This window comes from Pinus tabuliformis, chromosome 7 (genome assembly GCF_031772625.1).
Source record: "Pinus tabuliformis cultivar Carrire ecotype Pingquan chromosome 7, CPIR1, whole genome shotgun sequence".
NCBI lineage: Eukaryota > Viridiplantae > Streptophyta > Pinopsida > Pinales > Pinaceae > Pinus > Pinus tabuliformis.
In genome coordinates this window covers 902,754,423-902,766,337 of record NC_142293.1, presented here as the reverse complement: position 1 = coordinate 902,766,337, position 11,915 = coordinate 902,754,423, and positions in this window count along the sequence as shown.

Below are 11,915 nucleotides of genomic sequence, written 5' to 3'. Positions count from 1 at the left end.
ATTTTCTTAAGTGCCTTCCTCTTCTAGTAGATTCCTCCACTTGATTAGGTGAACATTAAAACTTCTAAATGAAGAAATGTGGTCCTGACTTTGGGTATTATTTTAGGATTCAATGTTAGTTTCCCTTCTTCATCCAAAAGGGGTAGTTGGGTATGTATTTGAGTTGTTGGACCCAATTTTTTGTTCAAACATGAAACATGGAAGACATTATATAATTTACATTTGTTTGGAATGTCTAGCATGTATGCAACCTAACCAACTCTCCTTTGGACTTGATAAGGGTCATAAAACATGGGTGCAATTTTATGATTTTTGCAATTTTCAAGTGATTTTTTCTTGTATGGTTACAATTTAACAAACAAACATTTGCCTACTTCAAATTCATGATCAAATATTTTCAAAAAAACTTGTTTCTTAATTTAAATCCTAGATTGCTTGAGATGACTTTTTAAGATATAAAGGATTTCATCATTATTTGCTAAATATTTTTTCACAACAAGAGCCCTGAATTTTGAGAAAACATATTATTATATTGACAATGGATAATACCCATATAGGCTTCAAATGCCGTTATTTTGGCCAACATGTGATATGGGGTGTTATACAACCATTTTGCAAGATGCATTCAATTGTGTCATTGAGATTGATAATCGTTCACAAATTTCTTGAGGTAAGCTTCAAGGCACTTATTAATCACTTCAATTTGTCCAACCATCTAAGGATGGTACAAAGTGATCATCGTTAATTTGGTTCCTATATTGTTGAATAATTTATTCCAAAAATTGATTGTAAATTTTGGGTTACTTCCACTAACAATGAATTTGAGGAAGACATGGAATTTAAAATATTTTTCATATAGCTATTAATTATTTTACTAACCTTAGCTCTGCATATTTGGTTAATCTATCCACAACTACAATTATGTTATCCTTTCCTTTTGGAATAGAGAGACCTGTTATAAAGTCCATAGATACCTCAACCCAGTTTTGAGATAAGATATGTAGGGGTTGAGGGAGACATGGAGGTGTCACTAATTTAAACCTCTACCATTGACAAGTATCACATTTTTCCACATATATATGAATGTCACCCTTCATTCTTTTTTGGAAGAAGTATTGTATTCCACGTGGCCTATATGGGAAGATATGATTCTCTCCTAGGATTTTTGTTTTGAATTGGAAATGCTAGGTAAATATATTACTCCTTTATACGGGATTATATTATTCTTCCATGTAAATTTGGAGTATGAACCCACATTTTTATTAACTTTCTCCATTATCCTTTTCATCTCTAGATTTTTCACATATTCAACTTGAACATCGAAAATACATTCAAGAATGACTATTGAAATTGTGCATAATGTAACACTCCCTTCTTTTTTTCTTGATAAAATATCACCAAATTAGTTGTGCTTTTCCTTCTTATAGGGAGTTTCAGAATCAAAGAACTCGATTTTTCTAACTTATTTTTTTGTTTCATAGATGAACACTTATGGTTTAAAAAATATTTTAAGTTGTCATGGTCTACTTTGACTAGGAATTTGACTCCAATCAAATAGTGTTTCCATTTTTCCAAGGCATGTATTATTCCTAACATCTCCTCATCACAAATATATTTGATTTTCTCATTGGAATTTAATTTCTGACTCTTAAAGGCAATGGAGTGGTTTTCTTGCATAACCATTACTTATATCCCAGTTCTTGAAGCATCACATTCAAGCACAAAGGGTTTAGTGAAGTCTGGGGCAAACAAAACCAATTTTGAAGACAACAAGGTCTTCATTTTCTTAAAACAAGCCTCAATTGCACCATTCCAATACAAGTCATATTTTTTCAATAGTGTTGTCAGCGGAACAAATTTTCCTATTAATTCTTTATGAATATTATATATATCCTATAAGTCCTATAAATCCTTGTAATTTTGAGATGGTTTTCAGAGTAGTAAATTTAGTATTTGCTTTAATCTTCTTTGGGTCCACCATAATTCCTTATATCAATAATACATGGCCTAGAAATTATATTTCTCTTCTACCAAAACTATATTAGATTTGTTTGCATAGAATTTATTTTCTTCTAATAAACTCAACACAGTATCCACATGCTTAAGGTGCAAACTCCAACTCTTACTATAAATCAACATATATCCATCTGAATTTCAGATCTTCCAAGCACAAAGAGGGACCAAATCTCTCAAAATGCAAACATATTTTTGAGTGAAAAACTTGAGGAGAGGTTCACATCCCTATATATAGAAATAGTATTATTTTTAAGTTTATTAGAATATTGATAATACATATAGTTACATATATATGCACTTGGAATTTTCCATTTTATAGTTATTCCAATTTTATTTTTTAATGTAATATGAATAGCATAGAGAGAGAGAGAGAGAGAGAGAGAGAGAGATTTGTGTGCTTAGAAAATAAAATTTATATGTTTAATAATTATATATTTCAAATATTAGAATATTGATTACATAATATAATATCATTATTTTCCATTTTAAATTTATTTTAATGCGATATGCATATTAGGATATTTTTCTGGAAAAATATTGTTTGTAAATTTCTTAATAAAAACAAAGTTACAATATAACAATCAAATTGAATCGATTTATTATTTTTCTTAATTTAAATTGAGTCACCAATATGTTTTATTAATATTAATATTATTTTGATTTAACATACAACTATAACATCTCCCCTATACTAGGTTGCAAAGGACCTCTTAATGCAACAAGTATATCAACAAAGAACATGAGTACAAATTTCCTCAAATGTGAATGAAAGAGATCATTCATTACTACTTGGAAGGTAGTTGAGGTGTTGGACAATACAAAAGACATAACATGAAATTCATATAGGTCCTCACAAGTACAAAAGGTAGTTTTTAGAATGTTCTTTTCATGTATTCTTACCTAATAATGACTGGATTTCAAAACTCCTTTCGAGAAATACTTAGCTTCGTGGAGTTCATCTAATAGTTCGTCCATGAATGGAATGAACAAATGATTTTTGATGGCAATTTAATTCAATGCACAATAACCAATAAAAACTCTATAGGAGCCATTCTTTTTTCTCAATAATATGAGTAATGCTAAATATGGGCTTTTTCTTTGGCTTATTATAGCATACTCTAATAAGTCTTGAACCAAGTAGTTTATTTCAATTTTAAGTTGATGAGATCACCTATAATACTTTCTCCTAACTAGAGTTGATCCTAAAATGAGCTTTATGATACCATCTCTTAACAATATTGGAGGAAGTCCATGAGATAAGTCTTGGAAGACAGTATAATATTTTTCAAGCATCTTATCCAAGCTATATGGATATTTAATTTTATCATAAGTTCCTTCCTTTGAACCATGTAAAATATAGGCTTGGGCTCCCTTTCAAATCATTTTATTCATTTTGTTAGTTGAGACTATCTAGGTGGGGAGGTTATTGATTCCTTGGAATTTGTATTTTTTTTCCACTTTCATAGAATTTTAGGAATTGTTTTTGAAAATTCAATATGAATATCCAAATTGATGCCAAGCATTGGTATTCTAGTGCAATTTTCACTCCCATGATTACCATGGTACATTTTAGAGATATTAATTTGTAATCCTCGAATAGAAAATTCTAACTTATTACATTTATGATCACAAGAAGTAGTTTTATCCCTTGTATTTATTATTTGGAAGTTAGATGTAGGGTATACAAAAGGGTTTATTTTCCTTACAATTGTTGTCTATAAAATTGTGCAAGCTACCACTATCTATAAGTATTGTTACTTTAGTTTTGTTAACATATCCAATGACCTTGAGAGTTTTGGGATGGGTAATACCCATCATTGTAGCTATAGATAGTGTTGACACAATATTCGATTTGTTAGATTCTTCATTTCCCATTCTCTTATTGGAAGAAGATGAATCCCTAACTTCTTCTTTGTCATCGCTAGCACTAACATTATTATTTTCTTCACATAGGAAGAATATTTTGTCCTTACATTTATGGTCCATGCACTAGTTGAGTGTGTTGTTTGTGAAGGATATGTTCTTGTCATTTTTATCTCATGGTGAGTCTCTTAGATGAGGGGGAATTTACTTTTAACTTAATTGGTTGGGGGTTGAAAAATTGTTGAACAAATGAGATATTTTCTTCAATAATTTTGGATTTTTTTTGAGCTTCCTCAATATCCTTGGGATATAGTAATTCCAATTGGATTTGTATTTCTAGTTTCAACCTAGTCTTAGTGATATGCAATAGATCTTTGGTTGATAAATCTATGACACATGTAGCTAATAGATGTAGTTCATTAAAATATGTTTTTTCTATGCCTTTTTATTTAAACTGAGAGACTTTGTTGAAAATTTCATATTCTTCTATATCTTGGAAAAAATAAAAAAAAATAAAAAAAACATGTCAAAGTCTTTAGTTAGACCTTGTGATTTGGAGTTCCACCATAAGAAAAAAAACCACACACTAATTTATCTAAATGCATTGATACAATGCTAATTTGGCTAGACCCTATGATTTGGAGTTCCACAATAAGAACCAAACACACGTTAATTTATCTAAGTGCATTTATATAACACTAATTTGGCCAAAACCTATGATTTGGAGTTCCACCATAAAAACCAATCACCGGATAATTTATCTAATTGAATTGATGTAATGCTTTATTTTTCTTCATCATCAAAAACATTATGATAATGAAAATAAATTTTGATTTTGTCGATCCATCTCTTGCCCTCTCAATCGTATTCACCATGGAACCTCACATGACTAGTATTTTAACCTTGTGTGTAGAATTATCAAATGAGTTTGCATTAGATTATTGGTCTGGCCACATACTTGATGAGTGAGACTTTGGGTTGGAGAATCCTTTGCTATCATTTTTTAATGCACTGACATTAGCCTTGAGTTTTTGAATCTCTGAATCCTTCTCATTAAATCTTTTTTTAAGTTTTGCATCCAATTATTCACTAGATCATTTCTTTCTAAATTTGGAGTCTCACTAGTGTCAAAATTTTCCTTGAAGCCATTGTGAATTATGATGGGTTTCTCTATGAGCTCTCAGATTTCATTCAAATGAACCAAATTTTGTAAAAAGAATATTCTAATAGGCTAGTAGAAAAACATACTGGGTATAGTAAAAAAAATTATATAGTTGGAGAATGGGTAAAAAAATAGCAGGATTATTAAAAAAATACGTAGTTGGAAATACCATCAACCAAGTTGCTATAACACCACTTGTAGGAAACCAATTATATATATATATATATATATATATATATATATATATATATATATATATATATATATATATATATCCATGTTGATATTTATAATGGCCAATAGCAATATTATATGTTATGTACCCATTCATGTGAGTATGTCTACTTAAGACATTAAAATAATTATTATATAATTATATTTGGTTGATTACAATGGTCGTATTACTCCTACTAGCCATGATTTAATTATTCCATGAATCTGGCAAACAACACAACATACTAATACATTTCTCATCCTCTTTAATCGTGATATCTATAGACAATAACCATCTGATCACATTATGGAATTCATTTCGGTGCTTTATAACCAAGTCATCCTCCTTTAATATCCTTAGAAGTTACTTCTTCTTCAAAAGAAATAACTTGTTTACCATGGATTTTGACTGGTACAAGTTCCCCAACTTTTCCCATAATTCCTTGCAATGTCTTCCCCTGAGACATTTAGTAATAACAAATTTTCAAGACAAATTCGTATTATGCTCCTTGATATTATTTTGAGTTTCTCCTAATCCTCTATCAACATTATAGTCTGAGGTGTTCCAAGATGTATATCGATCCATTGTTCTCAATCTACAAGGAGATCTTCTATTTTAACTTCCACGACTGTTATGAAACCAGCTCACAAAAAGATAGAAAAGATAGATGAACACCTTAGAAATAAGCCTCTTCGAGGAGGCAACCTCCTTTACATTACACAAATGAATAATTCTTGGATGATACAAATGACAAGACCTCCTTTCTATATATAGGATTCTAAGGAGTCATAATATAATCAAAGCCGACATAACAATAATAATGTAAGGGCACAATAATAACAATAGTGGGCTTCTATGGGGCACAATAGTAACAATATGGGGACTACATGGGTACAACAATATAATAAGGGGGTTGTACTAATAACAATAAGGGGTTACACTAGTAGTATAGGGGCCTAACATGCCCCTCTCCTTCAAAAAGTGTTGTCCTCAATGCTTGAGTAGTTCTTGATGCTTCTGTAGAATATTCTTGTCCTCCCATGTGGAATCTTCAGTAGGTAAGTTCTTCCACTTGATGAGATACTCTGAAATTGATCGATTTCGTAGTTGTCGAGTTCTTGTTTCTGTGACTGCTCCAGGTTCCAATATGATTTTTCCTTCCTCTTCAAGTTCTAGAAATATTGTTTGAATTGGGATCTTCTGCAACTTTTGAATGAGTGGCCACACTTCTTCGTCCTTCTTCCATTCATCCCTTGCTTCATTTATCCAATCTGGTTGGATAATAGAAATAACACAAAACAATGCTTCCACATCCTCATCCTTTCTTGAGATTGCATTTGCAATAAAATTTTGCTTCCCTTTTCTATAGATGATGTCAAACTCATAACCCAATATATTTGTGAGCCTTTTTTTCTGTTCTTCTATAGATAATATTTGTTCTACAAAGTATTTAAGACTATCATGATCCATTTTTACCTTGAAGTGTCTTCCCATTCGATAAGGTCGCTATTTCTTAAGTGTGTGTAGTATTTCCAACATTTCCTTCTCATAAATAGCTTGCTTGAGATGTAGCATTAAAAATACCCAATCACCTACATCAAAACATTTTTCACTACAATGTTGATCTACCTGTTGTTTCATTCGATTTTGCACCAAAGTGGCGTTATCCTTTAAAAGTTAGAGAATTTGTTGTTGATGCCCAATGTGATCTTTCACTGCTTGAACCTTTTTCTTCTTGATATGTCCTTCTATCTTGAGAGTTTGAGGAGGGGTAATTTCTTCCAATGCTTTACAAGATATGGTCAGATTCATTTCTTGATGCTCGATGTGATCTTTCACTTTTTGAACATTTTTCTTCTTGATATGTCCTTCTATCTTGATAATTTGAGGAGTGGTAATTTCAGCCAATGCATTTCAAGATATGGTTGGATTCATTTCTTCTTTCTCGATGTGATCTTTCACTTCTTGAACATTTTTCTTCTTGATATGTCCTTCTATCTTGAGAATTTGAGGAGTGGTAATTCTTGCCAATGCTTTACAAGATATGGTCAGATTCATTTCTTCTTTCTCTGGGGTTGGTTCCTAGTGTATATAATCTTCTTTTGATGTTTCTTGATCCTTTTCTTCCTCCTCTTCATAATATATGTAAAATAATTTCTTCTCAGCACACTTATGACCTTTAGTGCATTTGATATCACAATTGTAACATAGCCCTTTTTCTCTTTTCTCTTCCAATTGTTGTGGTGTAACCCTTGTAGGTTGTGAAAGGCTAGGAGAAACAACACTTCCATTATTATAGTTGTGAGGGGTAGGCTTCCTTATTGCCATAATTTTACATTCCACTATGTAACAAAGCTCTTTTATTCTTTCCAATTATTGTGGTGTTTCTCTAAAGAAGGTGTTGCTCTTTGTATCCTCATAATGTGCTATCATTTCCTCCGTGAAAATTGACCACGTAACAAGTTGTTTACGAGAACAAAGCCCTTTATACCATAAAAATTGATCCAATTCTAAATATGAAGATGCAATACATACCTTTTGTAATAGTGGTACACCATGTAGATCAAAATATTGCTCCATCTGAATTATCCAATTTACCGGATCCTTGCCATCAAACTTCCTCATATCGCCTTTTCTTGATTTTAGGAGCTCGATCTTGAAATGACTATAACTCTGTGATTACGGTTCTTCCAGTTCTGAAATTGTGACGTGCAGTAGCCCTTTGTGCCCTCTTTCCAATGCCACCAGGGTAAAAGCATGTTAATGTGTATCACTTTTTCCCTTTTTGTGGCAAAGAAGTTTTATAAAAATAAATGGAGTTGGAATGCTTACTCTTAAATTCACAAAATCATCAAAAACTAGGTGGTGGTAAAAGAAGACAAAACATGTCAATTTAAATTCAATTTCATGTCATATTTTTTCTAAAATTTAGTATATAACTTTTATCTATTTTATTCATTTTCTTTAAAAGGTATCATTAATATTTTACATAAATTTTTAAGTAGTGACAAAACCGCAACCCCCCATTTCTCTATTGATTTATGTTTTTTAATTCCAATTTCTTTAAGAGATGTGTTGTAAACATTCTAAAGATTGCTAAACAAATTTAAAAATAAAAAGTAAGCATATTTTTTAGTTATTGTTAAAATACTAGTAAAAATGATCATATTTTCGTATATATAAAACCGCGACCCAAGAAACTACCCTTTCAAGTTTATAAAATCATTTTTTTTAATAGAAATTTGAAAATAACATATAACAAAATGTTAAAATTATTTTTTGAAATTTTTTAAAATATATTTTATATTTTTTATAATAAAATTTTTAATTATGATTAAATAACGCATTTTATATTATTCAAAATATAATATATAAAATTATTTGTTTAGAAATTCTACTTCTATATATATATTTAAAGAGTTTTAGCATTTCATTTAACTTTACATCAAGTTATTTATATTTTGTGAGTGATTAAACATAGCTTTTACCAATATTTACTATCAGTTGACTTATTTGCAAATTTAGTATTTACTTTTTATAACATTATTTATATTTTCTAAACCCATTAAATAGGTTCCTATAGCTTTTACCAAAATTTATTGTGAGTTAGATTTGTTACAAATTTAGCATTTATCTTTTATAATTAACAAGTATGAAACTCAACTCATTTAATTGATATTTTTATATTATTTTTTTATTTGAGTACTTTTTTGCTTTTGCCATATAATGAGACACATTAACTCCAAGGAAGAGTTATGCCAAATCTCCCAAGATCACCTGATTATTTGCATTTTCATAAGAGCGAACTTGTATGAGGTGCCACGTGTCACTGTTTTGACCTTCGGGTCTAAAAAATAGCTACAAGAAACTACATTCCATCCTCTTTCCGTAACTTCTTACGAAATTTCAATCCGATGCTCAGAGAGAAAGTTATGAGGATTTTCCCCAAGTCACCTGTTTGGAATGTAATTCAGGAGTCTGCAAAAATACCAACTTCCTCAGATCATATCTCCAAAAATAAAGTGTGAAAAGATATAGAATTCGAACCCGAGGTTCAGTGCGATTTGTCTCAAATGGGTTTTTTGTTTAGCTTCTGAAATGTTGTAGAAAAAATGTTATAGAGAAAATTCCATGATGACCTATTTGGAGCAGCAAAACCCTAGAATCCAAAGCTCTGATACCAAATGTTATGAAACCAGCTCACAAAAAGATATAAAAGATAGATGAGCGCCTTAGAAATAAGCCTCTTCAAGGGGGCAACCTCCTTTACATTACACAAATGAACAATTCTTGGATGATACAAATGACAAGACCTCCTTTCTATATATAGGAGCCTAAGGAGTCATAATATAAACAGAGCCGACATAACAATAATAATGTAAGGGCACAATAATAACAATAGTGGGCTTCTATGGGGCAAAATAGTAACAATATGGGGACTACATGCGTACAACAATATAATAAGGGGGTTGTACTAATAACAATAAGGTGTTACACTAGTAGTATAGGGGCCTAACAATGGCTCAAAATTTTGGCCATTAAACTTCTCAATCTCAAGGCTTTTACTACTAGCCATTCTTCATTATAAGAAACATTACTTCAAAGCTCATATTGGAACCAAGTTTATTCTAGATATATTTAAGATTCAAGATCCAAATCACCAAACCCTCAACAACAAAGGCATGCACCTTAAGCAAAAATTGCTCTGATATTACATTTTGTGACCAATAAGCTCTAAAACCACTTACTAAAGCGAGCTCTTAGCCAAGTTCTAATGCGAATTGATGAGTCCGTCAAACTTTAAACTAGACTCTATAACTCAAGTATCTAAACATTTACAAGAGAGCAATTAAACAAAAAAATTGAAAGCACATACACATAAGTAGTACAGAAAGATTTTACCTTGGAAACCATCAATGAAGAAAAGTAGCCAACTTTTTAGCTTCACCACTCTTTATATTCTTCATCAAATATTCAACAAAATTATAATGAACATCGACCTTGGTCCACAAATAATACCGATGTGCTCATTATGTCACTCGATCTTAACTTATTAATATATCTCGATGTATTCTTACATGCTTATAACATCATGCTCTATTTATAGGAATATTCTTACATTAGAAACCCAAATTCATAGGACCCAATTCAGATACATAAGGCTAAATCTCATTTTCTAAGATCTAGGAATATTAGGATTCCTAATCATTTCTAACATAGTTGACTATAGCCAATCAACTCTTGACCATCAGTCGACTGCAAATCTTCATCAACCATGGAATTCCTCAAGTACAATTGCTTTAAAATATTCCATCAACTATAATTTTTTCCAGCTACTTCATCAACTTTCAACCATGATCCCTATTCGATTTCACCATCAATTATCAACTTGACTTGAACACCTTGTTATCATTTTTCCTAGTCAATTAGCCCTCACTAAATTCTTTGAATTTCATCCCAATTGTTCATTCCACCTTGACCAACAAATCAACTGACTGCACTTTAATCAACTAAATTTACTTTATAAATAATATAACACCTCAACACCCTAACACATACACATTTTCAATAGAACATGATATCTATCTCAAACAAGTATGCCAAAAGATAATGTGCCTTTCTTAAAAAAATTAATAAGAAATTAATCATATCAATTAAAACTTCAAATGTAATTCGACTATCACTATTAAAATTACAAATGATAAAATTAATCTCATATCAATTACCATAAAAATTCAACGATCACTACTAAAAGCATGAATAATAAAGTTAATTTTATATAAATTACCTTGAACAAAACAACAAATGAATTCACAAACCTTAATGACAAGTTTGTTTGCATTATCTTTATTCAAAATATTAAGGGAAAGATAAACAAGTTCAGAAGAAAGAAAGGAAAAACCAAAAAAAAACGAGAATTAAACACATGACATACATACTTATTAGAATTAGAAATATTTAAATAACTTTTCATTAGAAATATTCAAATAATTTATAATTAAAAATATTTGTTATTATAATTAAAAATATTTAAATAATTTTTAATCAATATTTTTTTTTATGTGTATTCATTTTATTATTATTATTAAAAACAATTTCACGATCAATTATATAAATAATCAAAAGCCATAATAACATATATCTAAATGGCTTTACTCAATTCAGTTTTTAAGCAAAGTGAAATCAACCTTACTTGAAAATTTATCATTTTTTAAGTTAAACTTGATGGCAAGATTTGTATTCCTAAGCCAAAAATTCAATAAACATCATTATTAAAGGGTAAAAAACATTTAAACAATCAGATATTTAAAAGGGTAAAAAAAAATTAAACAAACAATCAGATATTTGTTGATATAGGCTCATCTCTAAATCTATAGCCTATCATGTCATTCATAGAGTTAAATTTGGCTACCATGTAAAACCAACGGATTGTATGAAATATTAACCCTTACCAAGCAAATTTACTTTCAAAACCAAATAACTTAAAAATTTGCAAAGATGATTTAAAGCCTTCCATAAGAGGGGTCCATAAGAAGGGTATACAAATATCAAGCTAAAAGAGTAATCTAAGGCATTGAGTACAACACTACATCATGGTGAGATAATAATAATAATAATAATAAAATATTTAATAGACCATGATGATGTCCTAATGAGATA